General features: G+C 36.4%; 1 long non-coding RNA gene across 1 annotated transcript; it reads left to right on the top strand.

Moving 5' to 3' along the window:
* Positions 1-1,548: 1,548 nt before the first annotated feature.
* LOC148648092 (uncharacterized) lies at positions 1,549-22,700 on the top strand. Its single transcript, XR_015926711.1, has 3 exons — positions 1,549-4,098; positions 15,655-20,550; positions 21,303-22,700. It is a non-coding gene; the product is annotated as an uncharacterized LOC148648092 (long non-coding RNA).
* Positions 22,701-22,859: the final 159 nt, after the last annotated feature.

Raw genomic sequence — 22,859 nt, 5'->3', positions numbered from 1 at the left:
GATTGTGTGGGTTTACTCCCACAGGCCAAAGACATGCTGGTATGTTAATTGGCATCTATGAACATTTGGCCCTGGTGTGAGTGTGTACATGTCTGTGTGATCGGTGATGGAACTGGCTTTCCATCCAGGATGTATCCCATTTTGCACCTGCTGCTTGCCTGAAGAGGTTCCAGATCCCGTGACCCTGAATGGGATGAGGTGCTTAGAAAATGGATGGATAGGTTAATCAAAGGAATACTTACAGGTGTGAATGAATATGACCCTTGTACTTTCTGGCATTCAATTTCAATAAATATGACTTTGCTCTGTGAGCAATTCTTTTTTTAAGATGCTTTATGCTGTCTGTAACTCATTCTGATATTTTTTGTTCCCTGATATGTTTCGTCAGGGGTAGGAATTGAGCTGGAGGCAGCTGTGCGTTGGGAGAACTTGAATGTTTCAAGACTTTTGCATGGCAGCATATACTGTACTTGTATTGACTAAGTTCCAGAAAACTATAGAAAACATATAACTGTCTGTATGCCTGAGACAGGGGAACATTTTGTCATTTTAAATTTTCACTGTTTTAGCAGTAAGTAATCTCTTCATTTGGGATGCTGAACTTTGCATTTCACACTTTTCCTGAAAGGCTTCAGTTAGACACAGTTTTGTTTCATTTAATGTTTAAACTGCTGATATACAGTATGCATATGTCATCATTTACCATTAAGGCAATGACCTTGCCATAGGTGGTCCCATCTAAAAGTGACATCTAAATGTCACTTTTTACATGATTGTCCTGTAGTCCACTGCAAGGTTGAAATAGCTGTAGTAATTTTAAATATACTCCTCATTTAGATGCTTTAATATATATGGCAGCATAACATGACTGGCATTTGGACCTTCTGTCCGCTTATTGACAGCACATAGCAAAGGTCACGTGCTGTACGTTGTTATTTTCCATTTGTCTCCATCAAAAAACGCAGTGGCAGTCAATTCTGTAGGTTCAGTTTTAAGATTTGCTTTGTTTAATCTAAGCAAGGTATCCGTTTCAAGTGAAACTAGTCTTAGTTCATGGAAAGTTTTCCATGAAGAAATGGTATAACTGATAACTACAGTACCATGTAAAGGTGTGTATTTTTATATACAAAAATGTTGGTGACAAAAAAGCTGATCTGTCATCTTGGTGTTTGTGTGGGAAGGTAAGTGTGAACAGGTAACTGTCATCAAGTTTGATTTCTATCTTGCACTCTACCCATGACAGAAATATATCTGTTTTTACACCAGTCTCTTTCACCAGTTACTTGTTGCAAATTTATTTCAGGCAGACTGCAGCTCATTTCAATTTTGCAGCCTTAGTAGTTTTTTTTTTCCCTTGTTGCAAAACCCCTTGCTGTGAAAACATTATTTTTCAAAAATACCCAAGGTTCGAAAAGTTGATCCGGAAATGGTTTTGTCGCTTTTACTTCCTCTCCACTGTCGTGAGTTTCATGAAACCCTGCTGAGATTGCACAAATGCTTGTTTGGGTGATGCCAAACTAATTTGTAGCAGTAGTTTCTGCAGTGGACTCCCTTTAATTGTATAACTATTAAAACTGCTTTGCAGAAGCTCCTCCGTTTCAGAACACATAGTGTGGTATACCATTAAAGACCAACAGGGGACGCTGAGACTCACTGTATTATTCTGCTATTGGGCTAGGAGTCTAGATCATCTTCAAAGTGGAGCTTGCGTTGTTTAGCTGAGGAGAATGCATAGGCAGGCTGCAATTTGCTGCAGATAAGATCCCCTCTGCACCTGGCAGGCACAACATGGGCTGCTAGTGTAACTGCAGCCCAGCTAGAGCTCAGTAACATAACTGTCATGGTTTGTTAGTGTGCAAAAATGGATTTCCTCATTTTCGAGGAATGTAACCAAGATTCGTGTCGCAGGACTGAGGGGTTATCTTGCTCTGCTGTTGGATTGGTAACAAGAGCACCTCAACCAGAGAGCCGTGTTTTGCTAGATGAACAGGAAAGATAAGGCTGTGGCAGGCAGTTGTGTCAATGAGGGGCCCCAAGGCTGGCCAGCCGCTTGGCGTCGGCTTCAGGAAGATAACCCGTTCCCCGTTATGGTGAGGGTGCGGAACTGGGGATACAGTTAGTTGCATGGGTTTCGAACGCAGGTCTTCAACATTGCGCAAAGCTGTTTCATGCCGGCGTTCAACAGCAGCGGCTCGGTTGCTGTCTGTGCAGGTGTATGCAGTCATGCCGAAGAGAGGCCTGGCCTTTGCTGTTATTGTGTTTTTAGGGATTGTTTTTTTTAAACCTGCCCCGGTCCTTTCCCTTCTCTTCACCAGTTCGATCTTCATCGTGAGGTTTGTAGTTCCTTTCAGAATCCTCCAGAAATGGGCACAAAACAAAGGCTCACTTTGAGAGTTCCTATACTGTGATATATACACGTGAAACATTTTTTGCAACCTTCATCCTTGTGAGGGATCATTTTTGTCTAAAAAGATTAAAATCATATTCTTACCAGTAAGACAGGGCCTTACGATAGCACTCACGTATGTCATTATATGATATATTTGATTGTCTTGCTTGTTTTATCAGCTTACACCTGTTTGCCATGCCTTCAATAAGAATAGAAATATATAATTAGACATTTCAGTTAGTGCTGTGTGTTGGGGGCAGTTCAACGGTGAGAACTAGATGGACAAGATACTAAGCTGGAAATATGATTTTGTGGCTGGTCCCCCTTCTATATTAGTCTTTTCTACACCAATGCATCAGCTTGTAGTTACCAGTGCTCCTCTTCAAATGCCACCTGAAGTAAGATACGTTTCTTTCATATGAGATGTAGAAATATTACACAAAGATAACATTTGAGCTGGGTATTGAGTGTTTCCTGTTGTTAGGTGATAGACAGAGATAACATGCTTGTGGGTAGTGGAGGTCAAGCTTGGCTTTCCTTTATTGCAAAAATATCTGCGTTTTATTCGCTTTCAATAACATGTTCAACTGGCCTCGGCAGTACAAAGAGATGTGTTCAATGTGCACTTCTAATTTCTTCATAATTGTGTGTCGGGATTGAGATTCAGTTTTCTTTAAACTGTTATTCAAATTATTTATGTACAAACACATGCGTTTCTGGCTTCAGAAGACAGGCAAAGGTTAATCCAGCTTGCAAAGTTTCTCTTAAACATCACAGCTATGTTTGTTTCGGATTTTACTTTTATATCTGCATCACTCCTGTGTTTAGAAGGGCTATATAGATTATTTTGATGATCTTGTTTTTACTTCCTGTCATTTTTTCAACTTTGTTACATCCTGCTTTCAGTACTTGTAGTAAGATGACAACTCCTTTTAAAAACTCTCTTCTGAGATTCATGGATTTTACCTTCACTAGTAATAGCTCTTCAACTGCTCCTCAACTGCCGCTTGTCAGTTTTTGTGAACTTTCTGAAAATCTCAGAGAAAAAGGAATACGAGTAATGACATTTTTGTGTCAAAATAAAACGGTAACATTTACCTAACACACAGAGACCTCTGATGTTTTGTGTACTGTGTAACATTAGCAGGAAAAATACATTCACAATACATTGGCCTGGAGTTAAGTTCTACAGAGATCTACAGTGCAGAAAATCACATTCATATATCTGGTTGTCTCTAAAGGCCTGAAATGAAACTTCAGGGAAATGCTTGACGCTGTACACAATGGCAGCATCTGTGTTCATAACAGACACAAACAGACACAGCTTGAAAGGACACAAGTAGAAAAGCTTTGCCTTATTTTTAATTTAGCTGATTAACATCCATTATTAAGGAAAGGATTCATCAAAACCTAAACTTTATAGCTAGCAGTCTAAAATTATTCACTCATTTTTATTAATGGAAGATCTCAGTTAATAACAGTACAATTATCCTAAGTTGGTAAAGAATTCAAAGAAAACATTAAAACTTTTTTTTTATTTCACGCCAATCAGTTGTCAATTGGTTTATTATTTCAATTATTTTCCTGCTTTCTGCTTTAATTTGATCAATTATTTTAATGTCTTGCAGGAACACCTGTTTCTGACACAAAGAGGACGATTGTGTGTTTTCCTCATGTTGACAGCTGTTCCTGGAATCGCAAGCTAAAAGGTAGAATGAAAACCTAAAACTAAAAAGTTAGTCATTTCATTATAAAAAAACAGCATTGCTTTATTTCACACTTTAATTGACATTCTTGCTTGACATTACTAATTGTTTAACCGTGTTCTGAGAAATATTTATCTCACGTTGTAATGTATATCAAACATTTCAGTTTGAAAACACAAACGTATAATATAATGCAGACTGCAAAACTGGTCAAGTGTATTAAGGAGTATGGACACCTTGTAATGTTAATTATACTATGTGGTTCAGCATTTGGTTTGATGGTAAGTTATGCTGAAATCGAAGTCAACTGCTTTAACAACAATAACATAAAACATTCAAGAATATTTGTCTTGAATGTGAAGTGCTTTTATACTGAAAATAGGTCTATAATTATCCCAAATAACAATTTAAAGTATGAGTGCATCAGCATTTTCTTTTTTTTGGTAGCCAATATAGCAGTAAATTGTAAATAGTTTTGTTTTTACTATATGGGATCTGTGGCCACTTTGGGAGATTTTCTTAGCTGTGTTTGATAAATGGTTTTTTTATGATAAATGGGGCTTTTTTTGTTTTTAAATATGTCAGACTAGTCTAATTAAATAAATTCTTGATCAGAGTCATTTTTGTCAGACTGCTTTGCATGGATAGAGTTGTAGTCTGGTGTGCATCTTGAGTCAGCACTGTGGACATCAGACCTAAAACGTCTGCTGAGCTGCTTGATTTCTGAAGCAAATGTAATTGCTCCCACAACTGACATTGCAATACTTTAATCTCCGCCTGCTGTTTCCTATTTGTGTTTTCCTCACAAATATGTGATATCTCTTAACCTCACATTAAATGTGATAACAATATCGTTCAATGGTCTCAACATCATATTGTGCTTGAATTAGAGTGAAAAGTGAACTGCAGTTTGAAGTTGAATATATTAGTACATCTTGTGTCATCTAGAAATGATGCATACTTGTATGAATCAACTGTTCATGTGTGATTGTGGCAGAGAATTGAATATGTTGCTTTGTAGTAAGTAAAAGAGATGACAATAAGGCTTAGTTTGAGGAGTATAGATTCAGGGAAGGGTGGAGGGTGGATGGCTCCATGTCAGCATTTCACGGGGGTCTTGAAAGGTCAATGTCAAGCCCTGCTTGTGAGTGTGTGGAGCTCCCAGAGATCAGCTGGAGAGCTGGCAGTGAGCAGTGCATGAGGTGCCTTCAAGGCACAATTAGAGGAGATGTCAGTGTCAAATATCCGCTTACAGCCAGCCTGAGGTACAGCAAAGTAACAGAAAGGTTAGGAGAGGTGGGAAGACAACATGCAAAGGTTACTGATAAAGAGCTTAAGCTGATAAAGTTACTGATGACAACCGGTGACCAACCTTTGAGCATCCCTTTTGCAAGACAACATAGCTTTTGCATAGAACTTGCCGTCCATACAATCTCAAGTGTATGAGACCAAGACTGAAAAGCAACTGTACACCTAAGAAATGTGCATCAAATAGCTGTAATATACATAAATCACTGAACTGTCACATTGCTCAAGGGCGAAGGTTTGACAGAAAGTCTTGTGGTTGACTATTTTCAGGTAAGACAGCTTACATTAATTACTAATTGGCTTACACAGGAATGGAAACTGTGAAGTCTTCAAAATAACAGATCGGCTCTGGTGTGAAAAACAGCCGGTTGCAATTTTCCTCCATGACTGTGGAAGTTATTTAGAAGTCTCTTACTGCCTAAAAGGAGCCCTTGTATTTCCTACAAGGAGAACACCTAAATTGCTACCGTTCTAACAGGTATTAATCGCTCACTGGTATTTAGTGATAATGGCAATAAAACTAACATTCTTATAATGTAGAAGGATAACAGAAAGGTATATAATAATCATTCTTAAATGCCACTGAGCTTCATATAACCTGGTGGCTTTATTTCAAAGCTAATAAATTGAAGTACAGTGAACTATGCAGTAGTTTCGAAGGGCATTTCCCAGCTTGTTGTATTCTAAAATGACCAGTTCAGGTTTTCCTCATCTGTTATAATGTGGAAAAGGCAAGGGTAAAATAACCTGTTCCATTTCAGGGAAATCTATTTATCATTCAGGTAATTTTATTATCTTAAGTTCAGGTAACGGTTATTAGTTATCCAGTTAACTAATAACTTGAGCGTTAGTTATCTTTCTCCTAATACCTTCCCTATTTGGAATCAGCCACTGCTAATCGACTTGTCTCACCACTATTATAGCATGTACCCAGGTACCGGAACAAGGACCACACAGACAGTTTTATACCCTGCGAGGTCTGACGTGCCTTACAGCCTTTTAGCTTTGGCTGGAGGAGCGGTGCAGCTCTCTGACAGCACTACATGCATGCTGGCATGTGGCCAGTCCTCTGCAGTGCCGTTGTTTGGGAAATGGAGTATTAAACACATACAACCCCAGCGTCTGCACACTGACCCCCAGGGAATCCTGGTCACACACAGCTAATGCTAGAGGTCAGGCTCCGACACAAGATATCTGAACTACAGGGCTCAAAAAGATCACCAAGCCAAATGCCATTACCAGACTTAAGCTAAAAATGATTCCATTCTTTCAGCCTGGGAATATACAATGTTGTTGTCCTCTAAACATTTTCCATAATTCCACAGCAGCCAAACATGTATGTACTAACATATGGTGACCAAAATATTCAAAATTCATTCTTCCTAGTACATTGTACACTTTAAACACAACGTTCCTTGGTTTAATTTCTTCTGATGTCTTCTGAAACAATGCACGTATTTGTGAGTGACACAATGTTAGAATAAGAATGGGGCAAGCCTCTTGACTACATTCTCATTGTGAATGAGAACTTGTTCTCAGCTGATTTATCAGATTAAATCAAATGCTATATTGTCATGTTGTAAGATGTTGGAACAAAGACTTTGCTGTGTAATTTGTCCAAGACACCTGTAGATGGTGCTGGATGCCCAAATGATTTGTTGTCCCACTGAGGGATAGTGATGTTTGCTGTAACCTAAAGTCACAGAAAGCATTGATTTAAATAGAAAATTAAGTCTTCCCATTGTAATTGCACAAATAAGAACCTGGCAGAAATATATATTTGTTTTCAGAAAGTGCCGCTTGTGTTTACAGTTGGGAGAATGGCATGCTCTGTTATTTAACAGATTGTGTAGAAAGTATAAAGGAATCTAAATGCAGTCTTTTATTAAAGGAGATTTCTTTGCTCCACTGCTTATTTACAATGACATTCAGTATAGTTACAGTGAAAAGAAAACAAAACAGATGTACATTCATGATGGTATCTGTCTGACAATAAAAGAACACTAAAATCCACATTAACAACTAGGAAAAAGAAGTTTTGCAATAGTCATTCTTTGAAATCCCATTCAGAACGATGAGTGAGAAATGTAAAAACTATTATCTGATGAATCCTATGATTTATTATCTACTGCCTGCGAAGGCTAATCCTAAGAATGTTTATGGGGAAGACACACATCTGTAGCCCTCTAGCTGTGTAATCATAGGTACTCTTTACCCCTAGTGTGGTCCATGCTTTAGCAGAAAGCCTCTTATTTCTGGTAAGGATCACAGCAGCTAGGAGTGCCCAGAAGCACAGGTCATAAGGCAAGACTTCACCCACGACAAGATGCCAGTTTACCCCAGGGAATGCATACTGTATACTCCTGTATGCACTCATGTGGAAAATGTGGAGATACAATCTAGAACCTCCAGCATGTCTTTGGAAAGTTGAAGGAAGGAAACTTGAAAACCTGGAAGGAAATCACACGGAAACGTGCAAACTTTGTGTGCAAACTCCACACAGAAGGATCCTCAGTCCAGACTCGAACCCAAGAGCCAAGAGCTGTTAGGCAGCAGGGATCGCCACCTTGCCAATATACCTCCCTTTTGTGTGATTCACGTTAGCAAAAAAGAGCTTGGAGCTACGTAGAAAATCAAAAGCAGAGGCCACCTGTGCTGTTAAAAGATTCCAAGAGGTATGCTTAGTCACATATATACCTGCACACTTGCCATAAAAACAAATCTCTAGGGATTAGCTAGTTTTACTGTCTTATGTCTTAGTTGTATGCTGATAGATGAGAAGACACCCCTTCCCTTTCCTTGTCCTTGTGGCAAAACAATCATTTGGATTGTCATGCAAAGTCATCCAGCCTCCTCTGGTGTTGCCGAAATTTAGTTTGGATACTTCTCTTGAAAGAGATAACAGGATGTTTCTAATAAACTCATGGCATGCTACAGTGGGCTTTTTGGGACCTTCCTTCCTCTGTTTGAGACGTCATGCTTTGAATAGGGTCATAAACACCTCAAAGAACAGACAATTTCCAGTCTGCAGCTGCATAAAAGCAGTGCTGTTCAAAATACTCAGCCTAGGAAATGAATGGTCACAGGACAGGCATAAATGGGAGAATTCAGGGGGACCCTTTCAAACTCCTCTGAAGTAGAAAAATTGAATGTCAGTGATGCTTTACCTGAATAATGCAAAAACCATTTAAACTCTTTCATAAACACAACACGATAAAACAACAGGCACAAATACCACATAGCAAAGCAAGAATTCATTGAAAAACCAGGACCACTGTTACCGAGCTGCATCTAAAGAAAGTCCTTGTCAGTTTTTTAAATCCTTAATGGACATTTTCACCTAACTTCTCTCTACATCAATTCTGCTTTTTGCTTTCAGCTAACCATATGCCTAAAGTGTAATTTACACAAATGGCTGTATTGGATTATCCATGCTCTCTTATTGTGTTGATTAGTTTTAATGAAGTCGTTATGATGTTGTTTTTTTAGCATCATTTAAGTATAGTGTTACCAATATCTCTTTTCTGATTTAGGAAATGTGAATAAACCATACAGTATAAACTTGATCCCACCCACCAATAGCAAATAAAATATCTTGGCAGAAGCTGTCAGTTTCTGTGTGTCTACAAACTGGAAAGCCTCCTGTATGTTTTCAGTTTGGCAATGATTGGCAGCTTGTTTTGAATTTTAGACTAATGACTAAACAGTTCAGATGCATGCAAGATGTCTGACATCAGTAATTTAGTCCATCTGCACAATATCTGTAACTATCAGTTTTTCAGTCACTTTGTAGACAATGGTGGAGAAATCTTTGCTCCTGATGCAACACTTGTTTTACTGCTCTCAAATGATCTTCAAACTACATTTTCAAATAGATTATTATTTTTGTAAAACAATCCCCATTATTTTTAGTCAAATATCAGCACCCAATATAAAAAATATGAAAACCAGTGGCAGATCATTCTAAAACTCGCAGCTCTTTGCAATCAAATTGTAACAAATCTTTTTTTTAAAAAGACAATCTGTAGTGAGGAGTAGAAATTATCTGTATGACTTTGTTCTTTCGGTACATCTAAACATCAAAAGTGTGTAGATTTCTCAGTTGGCTGTAGATTTAGGTATAGTGTAGCACACAAAGTTACATGTGTAGTAGTATTGTTCTTATGTCAAACAAATTTAGTTATACTGTAGTATTGCACTAACATTCTGAAAGATGTGGTGAAGAAAATAGTTTCCTCAGCAGGATTGGTGATTCAGAAGTCTATGTGGGTTTACTTTTATTTTATGTCTGGCAGTGCAGTACCAGAAGTAAATGGTTATTGTGGCTTCTCCATATCTGCACTCCTGACGAAAATTCTGAAGCAGCAAAAAACTCCAAGATAAGTGCATTAAGTCATTCTGACACCAGATCTATTAATGCTTGGTGCATGAATCATTGTAAACTGTACATTAATTATTATGAATAATGAATGGTGGTTCATGCCTTGAACATTAAAACATTACAAAAATTTCCAGAGCATTATTTTCAGTATGTCCTTACCACATTGATTTAAGGGGCAGGAATAGCTTCTCCACTTTCATTGGGGGCATCAGAGTTAGTCATCTTTGGAACAAAGCCCCTAGAAATTTCCATTATATGTTACATGTCATACACCCCAAAGGGGAAATAGTCTGTTCCACCAAACGAGCTGCTAATCTGTGTTTTGTGAAGTTACTCATTTATACATCTAAAGTAAATTGTAATATTATTGCTCTGGCAACTTTGAAATAGAAATGAGCTGCAGTAAATTAAGAAATGGTCCATTGTGTCAAGCTGTGTTATAATTTTGGTACTTCAAAAGAAATATTATTTCATGAACAAGAAAAAGTGATTTGGATTTAAGTATAGAGTTAATGTTTTATTTATTGTATGGTTTGCAACAGAATTCATATAATCTACAGTCACAGTCAATTTTAAGTATTCTGTTCAGGTTCTTACAAGAGCAGTCATGCCATACTTTTTGAGTAGATTCTATTTAAGTTTCTGACCTGTTTCATCATCAGAAGTATGTTGTATGCTCTCTAGTACAATTAAGTACTCCTTTTTATAGATTATTTTGCTATTATCAGTCTGCTGTTGTACTGACAGTCAAAGTATTGGCATTTTAAGTGAGGTTAGAGCTTTTAGAAGACATCAGTATTTAATCTTCCTCTTGATTAATTTCAATAACAAGAAAACACACATACACATAAAAAAGTAAACGCATCACCACCAATAGAGCAAACAATGCCATTTAATTATAGCTTGTCAAGCAAGAAGACAATCTGATAAAATATTTCTTTTTGAAGTAAAAGTAGATAATCATTTTCAGTAGGTTGAAGTGTAGTTGTTTCACAAAAATAAGGATGACTCGGGAGTACCAAAAAAATCAATTTTTGTAGGTCTGGACACATGCAACACACAATTCTGAATCAGAACTTTGGTCACCAGTGAGTTGCATTTGATAGTCAAAGACTACAGAGGTTGTTATAAGGAGGTTTCTCCTTTGCTCAACAGGAGAAAAAGTAAGGGTTTTATGAAAGCAGAGCAAAAAAGCTAGGCCAGAGATACCTTACGGTGAACAGTTCTTAACAGGCAAATGTTAAGCCACCTTTATTGAGTGAACAAAAGTTTTTTCTTCTACTGAATGGAAAAGTGGCAGACAAGAGAAAACGGCTTTCTCTTAAGGAGTTTATTAAAAAGAAACATGAACTGGAGTTATTTTCTGTCTCGGTGCAATCATTTTAGAAGACAGCTAAATATTTGAAAGAGACTTGTTTGACGTTTTAAAAATTGAATTGTTTAGCATCAGGTCATAATTGCTACATCAGCAGTCTTGAAATGACAGGCATACAGTGCTGGGTGTGAAGACAAATTTGCACTTACAAAACTGAAGCAAAAAAGCCACAGCATGGCCTCCCCCAGTTTTCCAGCAGTGTGGGTAGATACTGAAGGAAGGCTAGATGTGCTCAAGTACCTTTAAAAAGCAAATGACCAGGTATTTTGTAACATAACTGAACTATACGGAATTGCAGCAAGTGCAAAATTGACAAGATACACACTCTAAATGGGGAAATAAACTCTATTTAACAATAAGAAAATTCAAGGCGTCACCCTTTATGCACTAGAAAAATTTGATCTAGTTGTACTTCATTTATTTAGAGCAATGTGTGTGAATGAATGCGCCCAAATGTGTCACTGTCTCCACTCAACATCATGAGATTTGGTGTATCTGTCTGTGCCTTTAGACTCGAGGTTTTGTCCTTGAAGATTGATAGTAGCCTGGGAGTCACCATCGAGAAGAACAGGAGCTCTGCGGCACATTCACACCAGCCATGTCCGAGAGCACATTAGTCACATTTCCAAAAGATTTCTATTTCACAACACTCCCAAAACACGACTAGCTAGGTCTTCCTTGAGTGCATGTGTGACAAGAGGTCTGGGACTCGGGGACAATCTTTATCTGGAACCGCAGGTTTGGCATTTGAGTAAGTTTTATGCGCAAATGTAAAGTGGATCCACTGGTGTCATCTGATTGCATTTCAATCAGGACTACCAACTAACTTGTCTACTTCTGTGTCCTAAAAAAAGCATCTGAGAGGGAAGAGATTTTGGACAATAGAAGAACAGTATGTTTTTAAAAGCTAGTCTTTTGTGGGCTTCAGCAGCTGTTCTGTTGCTATTTTTAAAATGTTAGATAAAATAATTGCATACGGAGATCTGGTTGTGATCAGTGTCTTAAATATGACTCTGCCACTTGGTATCTACACTTTGTATATAGGTAGGCATTGATCTACTCAATAAACAGCCCCTTAGATGTAAGAAGTTATACATTTGTGCATGACTAATTGGGAAATCCTGTGTCAGCAAATAAAACAAAACCCAAAAGAAAAAAAGCATGCTTGCAAATTGACTGTGTGTCATCAAATGTTTATGTGATAACCTGTATGTAAGGTTTCAGCAAACCACAGTTAAGGATTAAAAAGGTCATTATTTTTTAACAAAACTGCAATGGCACTTATCAGTTGCCTCTGATCAGCCGTTTTCCCCAAGGAATAACTCAAAAATGAAAAAGTAAATAATTAATGAAAAAAATTAGAAACTCCTTAATCAGAGAAGGTCTTTTATCTTGATTGAAAACAGAGACCAGGGATTTGTATTGGTAGCTATCAAAGCAGATTTTTTTTCCTCACAATTGTGTGTGTGTGTTCTTTCATTGCCTCCTTAACAATTGATAATGTATCAGCATTTATATAATTCCATGATTATTAATGTTAATCTGATTTGTTTTAAAAAACAGTTTGTTATGTTGTAGGGGTATCTGATGTAATTAGTAGATGTACTAAAACAGTTTTAAATGAATGTACATAAAATCTGCAAAGCAGTGTAATGTTTCATTATGGTGGAATAGTTATTACATGGTGGTTCATTAAAATACATATATTCCTAACATTTTATAACCTTTATATTTATTGCAATCAACAAAAGGGAAGTTCCCAGTTGATTTTTGTTAAGCAGTCTCTAGTAATCAGAAGCACAATTTAAGATTCCTTCAAAAACCCTCACAGGAAGATCAGGAGGGGTGTATACAGGTTTATCCTTCCAATTAATGTGTATAAGAATATAATGCAATCAATCAATATATATCTATAATTCCAATGAATGCAGTTTATCTTGCTTTATGTAGTATTATTATAGAACACACATGAAACTACTTGATATACATTTAAGAAAACAACTGATTTCCAGTTGGGCTCTGGCTACATAATTTAAAAACCTTAATAATAGATTAGGATTTTCTGCTTTATATTTAAAATGATCTCTGCGTTGATCATCAAGCAGTTTTATTACATTTGTTGCAAGAAATTTAAAAAAACCTTATTATGTGGGTAATAATTTAACTATTGGAATCCATAATTTAATTAGTAGATTTATCCTTAGTAGAGCTTTTCTTTTCTTTGGGCTGCTGGCTTCATTGTTTGAACAGTTTTATCATGTATCTCAAACAGACACTGTCCTGTGATTTGTGTCCACTTCATGTTCACTCAGGAAGCACCTAAGATTGGAGCCTTTGTTTTTAAAGAAGGAAAGCATCCAAGCCAGTGCCATTTAAAATCAGTCCCTCAGGGGAGAAAATGTTTAGATTTTTTTACTGATAAGGAAAGTGTAAATCTGTTTCTCGTGGAAGGGTTAAACATTATAATAGGTTACAATCGGTAATGGAATGCTGGTTCCTGCTGACAAAAACAACATGAAAAATATCCAAAGGAGAAGAACTGGCTTTTCTGTACTTTCACAGGCTTAGCAAATACCAATTCTGAAGATTATACACCATTATCAGTGGATAAATTACAATATAATATGTTCAGATCTATGTCTGAAATTAGGTCAGTTCATTAAATTAGTGGAATGGCTGCATCACAACCAATAACGTACAACCAATTTGCATCTTTTTAGTGCCGAATCACAGATTGCCTGAACCTCTTTACGTCATTTTGTTTTCATGGATCAGATCACAGTGGGTTTTTTTTTCCCTCTAAACTGCCTCAAACATTTCCTTCTAAACCACTGATAAACTGATCTGTTCTGCAAGGACACATGGAAAACTTTCAGAACAAAATATGGACTTGCAGAATTTGCTTCTTAAGTGGGGAGAGTCTGGAAGAAAGACTGCTCAAGTTATGGTTGGAACCATTCATTAAAAAGTATTACCCGCCAAAAGAGGCTTCACAGCAACCTGTTCATTGCATAGCAAACTTAAAAAATGTGCAAGCCATAAAAACTTGGAGTTTTTCTGCCTTGCTTTCAGGTTTCTTTCACGCCAGCCACATTGCGTAAAAGTGAGAACGTGCAATGTTTGTTCACACCTTAAGGTTTTGTTCGCACCACATGCATCAAAGCCGTATCACACAAAGGAAAAGCTCTACTGTTTTAATGAGCACATTTCAAAAGAAAGCTTTTACTGGGTCTTCAGTGGGTGTTTGTATACTGGGTGTCTAAAATATGTTGCATGGCACTTTTCCAAGTAACTTTAAATATAATTTCCAAAGAATTAGTTGTCTCGGATGATTCATTACACCATGTGTGGGGAATTTATAATAAGCATATTTTTGATTATCTACTGAAAAAACATCAAACATGGTTGTGGCACAACCCTAATTATTGTCAATGACACTGTTCTCCACCGGGAATCTAGCGTTACTTGGAAAAGTGGCTCATTTAAAATAGATTCTTAGAAACTGTCTGCAAAGTAAAACTTTGAGAAGGTTGTGCAAAAATCCACAAATTCCTAGACTCCTTGAAACGGTTAAATGGTGGCTTTCAAATAACTGCAAAAATGAGGTATTCACCCATAGAGCTTTTTCTACAGCAGCCTTTATGCTGATGTAACTTCAGAGCACAATCCTCCTCAGAAATAAGGTGCATTTCAGTTGCAATGTTAATGTCTACAAAAGGGTATGTTTTTTTATTTTGACAAAATGCAATGTTTCAGCACTTGCAGTGTTTACTGGGATGGATTTGCCCAACAGCTTAAGGCTCCTTCTTTTGTGCGTTTAAGAACATTTTCTGGAACAACCAGAAAAACTGCATTCAGTGGTCATAAAAATGATGTGGAATGTTGAATGAGAGGTTAAACCTAAGCAAAATCTCTGATCATCAGTTGTATATAATATAATTAAATAATTATAGGACCTAATATTTTTGCTCGAAGCAAATGCAAAGTATACACAGAAAACTCCAGAGGTTTTCTATTAGTTGACTGCATTGCTTTGAATCCTGTGTGGTGAACTTTCATCACTGGCTGGATTACATTTTCAATGTAATAAGGTTGTCTTTTTGACTGATTAGAATGTCTAAATGAAAACTTTATTTAGTTTGTGCACCAGTGAGAACTGAACATTTCTGCTATTCTCTGGCAGGAGCACCAAAAGAGTTATAAACTCGAGCCCAAACACCCACACCCTCTTGTTCTGTTTTTTGAAAATGTTGTTTCTAACAAAATAATCCTACTTCTTTTCTCATTATATGGTTATTATTAAATATTGGTCAATATTTCTATTAATCACACAAGGGAAAGAGTTATTTTGGTGATATTTGGAGAAAACCTGCACGTGTCTATGCACTTTCATAGATAGGAGTCAGCAGTTATTGTGCTCTCCACAGTTCACAGATGTATTCTCAAGTGATTTAGCATGCATGTAATTAATTATGGAACTCTTGTTTTTTTCCAGAATTTTGAGACGGACACTCTCTGGATGGGTAGACTTTGGCTCCTGTGCCTCTTTACTTAATTGTGTCTTAATTTACATTTAATTTTTGCATTTCACATATAACAATGGAAACAGCAAACGGAACTAAAGTCTCTCCAGATAAGACATCACTGCCAACAGGATGCTGTTAAAAAGGTGATGTATTTTCTTCATTCACACTTAATTTATTCTAGTATTCTTGTCACAAAAACAACAAAAAGAGTAAAGCCTAAAAGCTGACCTTTGCAAATAAAAGCCATTGTTTTCTTTTCTATATTCTCATCTAGTCAGCATGTGTTTGTTTAAAGAACAGCATCCTTCTGCTGGTAATGCATTTCTTAGTGGGTCTTTGTTAATTGTTGGTTGCATCAACCTACACTAATGTCTTAGGTGCAATCAGGAGTTATGACATTTGAACATCCACTATTGGCTCACAACCTCCACTAAGCTTTTTCTGCTATTTTGAGTGTTTTGAATATAGAGTAACTTTGTGTGCGTGTAAAGAAGCCATGTTTGGCATCAAGCAGATCTTAATTGATCAGAATCTTCCAAAACATGATCACGGCAGGAAAAATGCACACGAGCCGCCAATATGAAGTGTTGCAGTTGCTGATCTATCCCACTTGCCTATCAAATCTATTTGATGACTGATTGTCAGTTTTCATCACTTGTTCCTTTCTTACATCCATAAAAGATTACTTTTTGTTTCACAAAATACAATTTAATCTATCAGGAGTATGGGATAATTCTCAATAGAGATACATAATGTGCACCACTCTAGTTTAAAAATTGTGTAAACATTTAAAAGGGGAAGTTGTGTGTTTGAGGCCACTCTGCTGTTTATAAGATTTACTTTATTGGCCATATACAATTTCTTGCATTAGGAATTCATCTTTTTGCATACCCCATCTTGCTCTCCATGAGACAAACAGACAGGGAGAGAAGCTGGGGGTCAGAGCGCAGGGTCAGCCATTGTACAGAAACCCCTGGAGCAGTTGGGGTTAAGGGCCTTGCTCAGGTGCCCAATGGAGTAGGATTCCTCTGCCAGTCACGGGATTTGAACCAGCAACCTTCCGGCCCCAGGCACAGATCCTTAGCCACAGAGCCACCACTCTGCCCCCTAGAATACAGATAATACAGAATAAGCCCCCTAGAATACAGATTCTATCATATGAACGTAGAACAGCACTCTACATACTGGATGAAATCTATCCGTAGATCTATTTGATAAAATACAGAGTCATGGCAGATCTGCAGCCTATAACAGAAAGAAAAAGGCACAAGGCAGGATACGCCTTGTACACGTAGACACAAACATGCACACACTCGCACCAGGGCCAATAATCACAGAGGTCAGTTGACCTACCAGCATGTCTTTGAACTGTGAGCAGAAATCGGAGCACCCAGAGAGAACATACAAACTCCTCACAGATAGTGCCCCAGGAATTGAACCCAGGGCCCAAACACTGCAAGGTGGAAATGTTAAATACTGTGTCACCATTCTGCCCTGGTCTGAAATCTTGTGTTGCAGTATATGTATTCTTATATTTTGTTAATAATTATCATACTATATCCTTGCAGTTATTTAACTCTTGTTTTCTGGAGGATCTATCTATTCTCAAATTCTATTCTGAGCCAGTAGCCCCACTGCACAGTAGATCAGGGAGAGACCTGAGCACCTTGTCACCATTTGAATTATGGGGAATTTATTTAGACCAGATTGCACATGCCCAGGGTGGAATTTTGCCAGGACACTAGGGGGGACATCTCACTCTTGTCTTACAAACAAACATCATGTGATCTTTAATGGCCAAGTAATCAAGAGTTTGGCAGTCTCAACCTTATATCCCTTACAACAGTGTTCCAGTGTGCCCTGTCATTATACTGGGACATTGCTTTAGAAATTCTGGTTCTGAGATAAGACCGCCACCTACTGGTCCACCAACACCACCTACACAACCATCTATATTATATTGTGTGTAGACAGCATACTGCCCAAGATGATGGTCATTCAAGGTCTTTTTCGTAAAGTTTAGAATATATTATAGCTAGTATCCACAGTGTGTTATCATAAAGTTTATTTAATGACAAACTCAAGTGGGCTTCTTTATTACAAAAAAATGTTTTCTACACTTTAACATTATTACACTAATTTCTGTGTGGTTTAATAAAAAAAAATATTTTAAAACCTTAAACATCTTCTTTAAAGAAGAGAAAAAGGTCATTTTTTTGGCAATGGAATGTATGTGTAAGATGAAACCTAAAGAAAATATAATTGAGATATAAATATATAATCATGCTGTGGACTTTATCACATCTGTCTCATAGCTCTACCCCAGATTCAGATTATCGACATATTCACCTGAAGAAGGCTCAACAGTTGAAATTTTGTGTGTTTTTTCATCTTTCAGCTTGGAACTTTTTTTATTATTTTTTTATTTTTTTGTATATTGCATGTACACAAATGTATGACATGTATATCCTGCTTCCTAATTCACATTCAGAAGTTTTGAAAGTAGAATATTCTGAACGTTCTGGATGTTTTGCATACCCAAAAAAGAGATGAAAAGGAATGACAGATTTGTGGATTCAATTTAAAATTCAAACTACAGCAATATGCATTGCACATTTTATTATATTAGTCTTTAATCACTGGACTTTCTAATTACAATTCAGGAAATGACTCTTTTGTTGCCCAGTTCACTGTAACACTTTTAACTGAGTCTATAGAGTGATGTTTCAGCATTTAGGTTTGTTTGAAATCAATGAGACCTGAATGGGCATCATTTTAATTTCTAAGACAAGACAACTGAAAGGCTGCACTTAACAGTGGTGAGACAGCCACGCATCTCCTTTAATGTTCTCTGTTTTGTTTCATCTCCAAATTGAGACAAGCCTGTGTATCATTCTGATCTCTGCTGCCTTTTGATCACACCCTGCTTCTCTCATTATTCTGTTACAGAGCAAGGGGATGCCAGTGTGTCTCAATAAACAAGCAGACCCAAGTGGAGGGGATGATTTGTACTAAGAATAAATGAATAAATTGTGCCCTGGTCTCTGCTATCACCCCCTGTTTTTAATTACCTATGCTGAGGGAGTTTGATCCTAAAATATCCAGCTGTCTCACAGAAAGAAAGATACTCTTGATACATCTATTACATTTTTGTCAGAACTGCAAAATGATGCAGTCTTGACAACATTGTTTCTTCCCACATGACACAGGAGGTATACAACTGAAATGAGACTCACAGGAAGCAAATGTTGCAGTTTGTTACATTTTCCAAAATAGACACTGATTATCTGTTGTGTAAAGACCTTAGATACCCAAAAATATTTTACCTTTGAATTGAAAGAAATATGAGTTCTTGTCTTAAAGCAGGAGCGATTATTTTTTTACACTTTATAAGGAATAAATAAAGACCTTGCAAATACACTTTAAAAGTGTGTATTGATTACTGTTCTCAAAATAATATTTACTGTCAGTTTATTGGGTATATGAAATGTGCAAAAACTATGGTCTTCAGTACAGCTCAGCACAAAGTCTGCCACTAAACTCAGAATAACGTTCAGACTGTTTTGTTGTCAGTTATAAGAATAGAACAATAACAAGGGTGGTAATCGTAGAAAATTATAGTAATGACAAAAGTAGTAAAAACAACAGTCAACTACAGCTTACCACAAAACAGTCAACATGAAAATGTCTCTTGTCTTAACAATAAATAGCTCAAGTTTTGTCTTCTAATTTGAATTTGAATTTATCACACACAAAAGCAGCCTTGATCTGTCATTATTACTGTATTACTTAAAAAGTACATTGCATTTACTTCCCTAACACATGGTGAAAATTGACATAATAAGTATGAACGTATTTCCAAACCAGAAAGCAAGGGCATACACCTAAAACTAGGAAGACATGCAATGATCCCATAATTTGATGCATCACTGGTTCCAGAATGGGCCTCACTGTTTCCAGAATGTTTGTTGCTCTAAAAACTAGTTGTCTAAGAGCGTATCAGATCCTACTTTTTGTGTTAGTGTCTCTGAATTAACAGTAATATAAATGGAACTCTGGAGTTTGTATGTCATGGAAAGTTTTCAGAGGAAAGAGTCAGGGCGCTGACCCCTGACCAAATGTGTAATTTAAACATCTGAACTGAAAAGTACAGGGAAAATAACTGCCATTTTGTGTCCGATTAGTACAAAAGGCACTGTGTGAGGCTAACTAAGCCAAAGACAGTGCCCAGGTTTTCATCAGGTGTCATTACAAGCTTTGTGATTTTCAATTACCTTATAAAAAATAAAACATGAAAAAGAGTAGTAGTAGTCAAGCTGTAGGTTATAACACTTATGTGTGACCAACACTGAGTTTTGTGTAAATAATTCAGTATAACTGCATTATTCATGTTGCTGTTGTTACTGCTGCTGGTATCTTCCTCTTGTTTTCTAGGTAACAAGAACTCAACCTGGCATTGGAATTTGTAATATTAGAATTTCCAAAGAATTCTAAAGAACGAGCCTGAATGATTCTCCCTTAAGTAAAAGGCGGGTATCGGCAAGGTTTCCGAAGCACTCAAATCAGAAAACAAAAGGGATATGGCAGTTCAAGAAGCTTTTGCACTGCATCTTCTTTAAAAGAAAAAAAAAGGCAAAAAAGCTTAGAAAATCTCCCGTGAAATTCATTGTGCCTTCAGCCGTTTGTTTACTTTTTGCTCTCAAAAAATAAGGACGCTCCTCTTAAATGAATATGTACCTTTCAACATCAGCTTATAGAACAGCATGTTGGGAAAACAGGCAACATTCCCTTGACCAAAGAGAGATCTTTTGTTTTTATAGGGTCACTGGAATGTTCTGTGCACTGTGGACATCTGCGTCATTAACGTAAGTGACCCCTCCTCCCGCTTGTTGAATTTGTAGGTGGTCTAATGTAATCTGACACATTTTTTTAGTGTCCGAGGTAAAACTTTTCTGGGGAAAAGCATGTTTTGGCTTTTTATGGGATTTAATAACATACAAAATACAGTATATAAAAATAGAAATTCTATCATATTTGTATTTAATATAATTCTAAATAACATTTATTTATAAATGATGTACAATAAATATATATAATATAAAGATATATATATATAATATAACACAACTCCTTCTTTATCCAAATGAATTACCCATCCTAGTTACGCTGCTTTTCAGATCTTAATCATTACTATTTTCTGATGTGGTTTATGATGTTAGTGGGAGCAATAATAGACTTAGAATCTGAAATTCCAGTGCAGTTGAGGTTAATTCAGGACTTATAACTGACTTATAACTGTATAATTTGCCTTTCAGAGATTTTCAATTGAAATCTGTAAAAATGAAAAGGTAGGAAAACAGGGGGATGCCACAGCACAGTAGATTATAGATTAAATAATGTTAAATGAATATCATATAGAATATTATATACAATTTATTTATAGTACAAAATAGCAGATATCATGCTCCAGAGTATTTTAATATTAATATTTATATTTAATGTGAATAATTAATTAATGCGTAAAGCAGATATGACTAGATTACATTTCTGCTTAAACCATTCTATTTCAGAATGAGAAGCAATTATCTTGATGGAGATTCTTTTCTCTGTCTTTTAGGCACATCTGACCCAGGCATGTGTGAAAGGCTTACAGGAGGTCTACATTAGCATCTTGTCTCTTGTTATGCAAACCCTTTTATGACAGTTTTGAGACAACAGGAGCCTCTCATCTGTGGGCTGCTTTCTTTTTAATGTCCAGCTAATTTGTAAAAGAAGGTATTTGACTCCGAGTACTGTAAAAAGTGTAGCTAAGTATTTGGATGGGTATCTGAAATGGATTTCAATGAGATGCCTACCAATACATTCATAGTTTTGCATAAGAATAGACATCTGTTTCTGAATATGAAAGACCACTGCCTAACTAATGTTTTCATGAAAAACATTTTTACTTGTATCATGAATAAGCGAAAGCCCCCTTTACAATGTGATTTACAATGTATAAAATTGCTTCAAATGAAAAGTGCACCATTTTGAATGCCATAATGTTTTTTTTAATGAGCTGCATTGATTGCATAGTTCTGTGAGTATTGGTCAAATAAAAAAAAACTTAGTAACACATTGAACATAACACAATTTTTGTATACTGAAGTTATAGAAACTGCAGACTGTTACTGAGAGTCCAAGTAAAATCTTCTCTTTGCATATTTGTAATGAAAATGCTCTATTCAGATTTTTCAAATTGGATTTTATTGAGATACAAAATGAAGAGAACAATTTGAATTGCTGTGGACATGTCATTATCGCTGTTGAAATAAGGTTGTTGATGTATGCCAGCAAATCATGCACTTAAAAACATCCAAGTTTTCACTTGTATGCAGAAATCTGAAGACTACCACCCCAGGCCAACTGACAATCATTTTTTAAAAGATTTAAAATAAGGCAATTTTACTTCACACATCTGAACCATCAGTGCTGGTTAAATCATTTTCTTTAATTGACTCACGTGAAAGTTACTGGTCTGTGTAGTTAGTAAAAGATTCTTCTCACTTTACCTGAATATGAGAGTGCCTCTGCATTCTCATTAATATGAAATATACTTTATGTGCTGTGAAGGAAACAGTCTTTTTTTTAAATAATGCGTACTAAAAAGAAAAAATACTGAAATGTCTTTCCTGACTTTTTCTTCAACACCTTCTTAATTGGTTCGTAAAGTGCTGGTCACTAATTCTTTCAAAATGTTAAGTGTCTTTCTCCTATAGCTGACACTTTTAACCTCATAAATTACTTCAGAAATGATATAGAACGCAAAACTACACCAGCTGACCAGTTTATAAAATTTTATAAACTGTATCTACAGTATGTGATAATTGATTCCACTATTCTTAATATAAAAAGAATTTCTGAAAAAAATGTAAGTCTCATCTTGTATTTTTGTTTATATTTCAACAATTATTTGTACGTACTGGGAAATGTTTAATGAGTAACTCATTAATGAATAATAGATGCCTTCTACATGGTTTCTTATACTACAAACGCAAAGAGAGTGCGTTTGTTGATTTTTCTTTTTCTTGAATCTGTTTGTGGTAAGATGTGTGATAAAATGCAAACAATCACCTGGTGTATTGCGACATTTATTTCTGTTTTTGCTCAATCAGTTCAAAGAAAAACAATGCTA

The sequence above is a fragment of the Lepisosteus platostomus genome, chromosome 15, assembly GCF_059453375.1.
Source record: "Lepisosteus platostomus isolate fLepPlt1 chromosome 15, fLepPlt1.hap1, whole genome shotgun sequence".
Taxonomy (NCBI): Eukaryota; Metazoa; Chordata; class Actinopteri; order Semionotiformes; family Lepisosteidae; genus Lepisosteus; species Lepisosteus platostomus.
The sequence above is the reverse complement of the archived record's forward strand: the minus strand, read 5'-3'. Positions and strand labels throughout refer to the sequence as shown.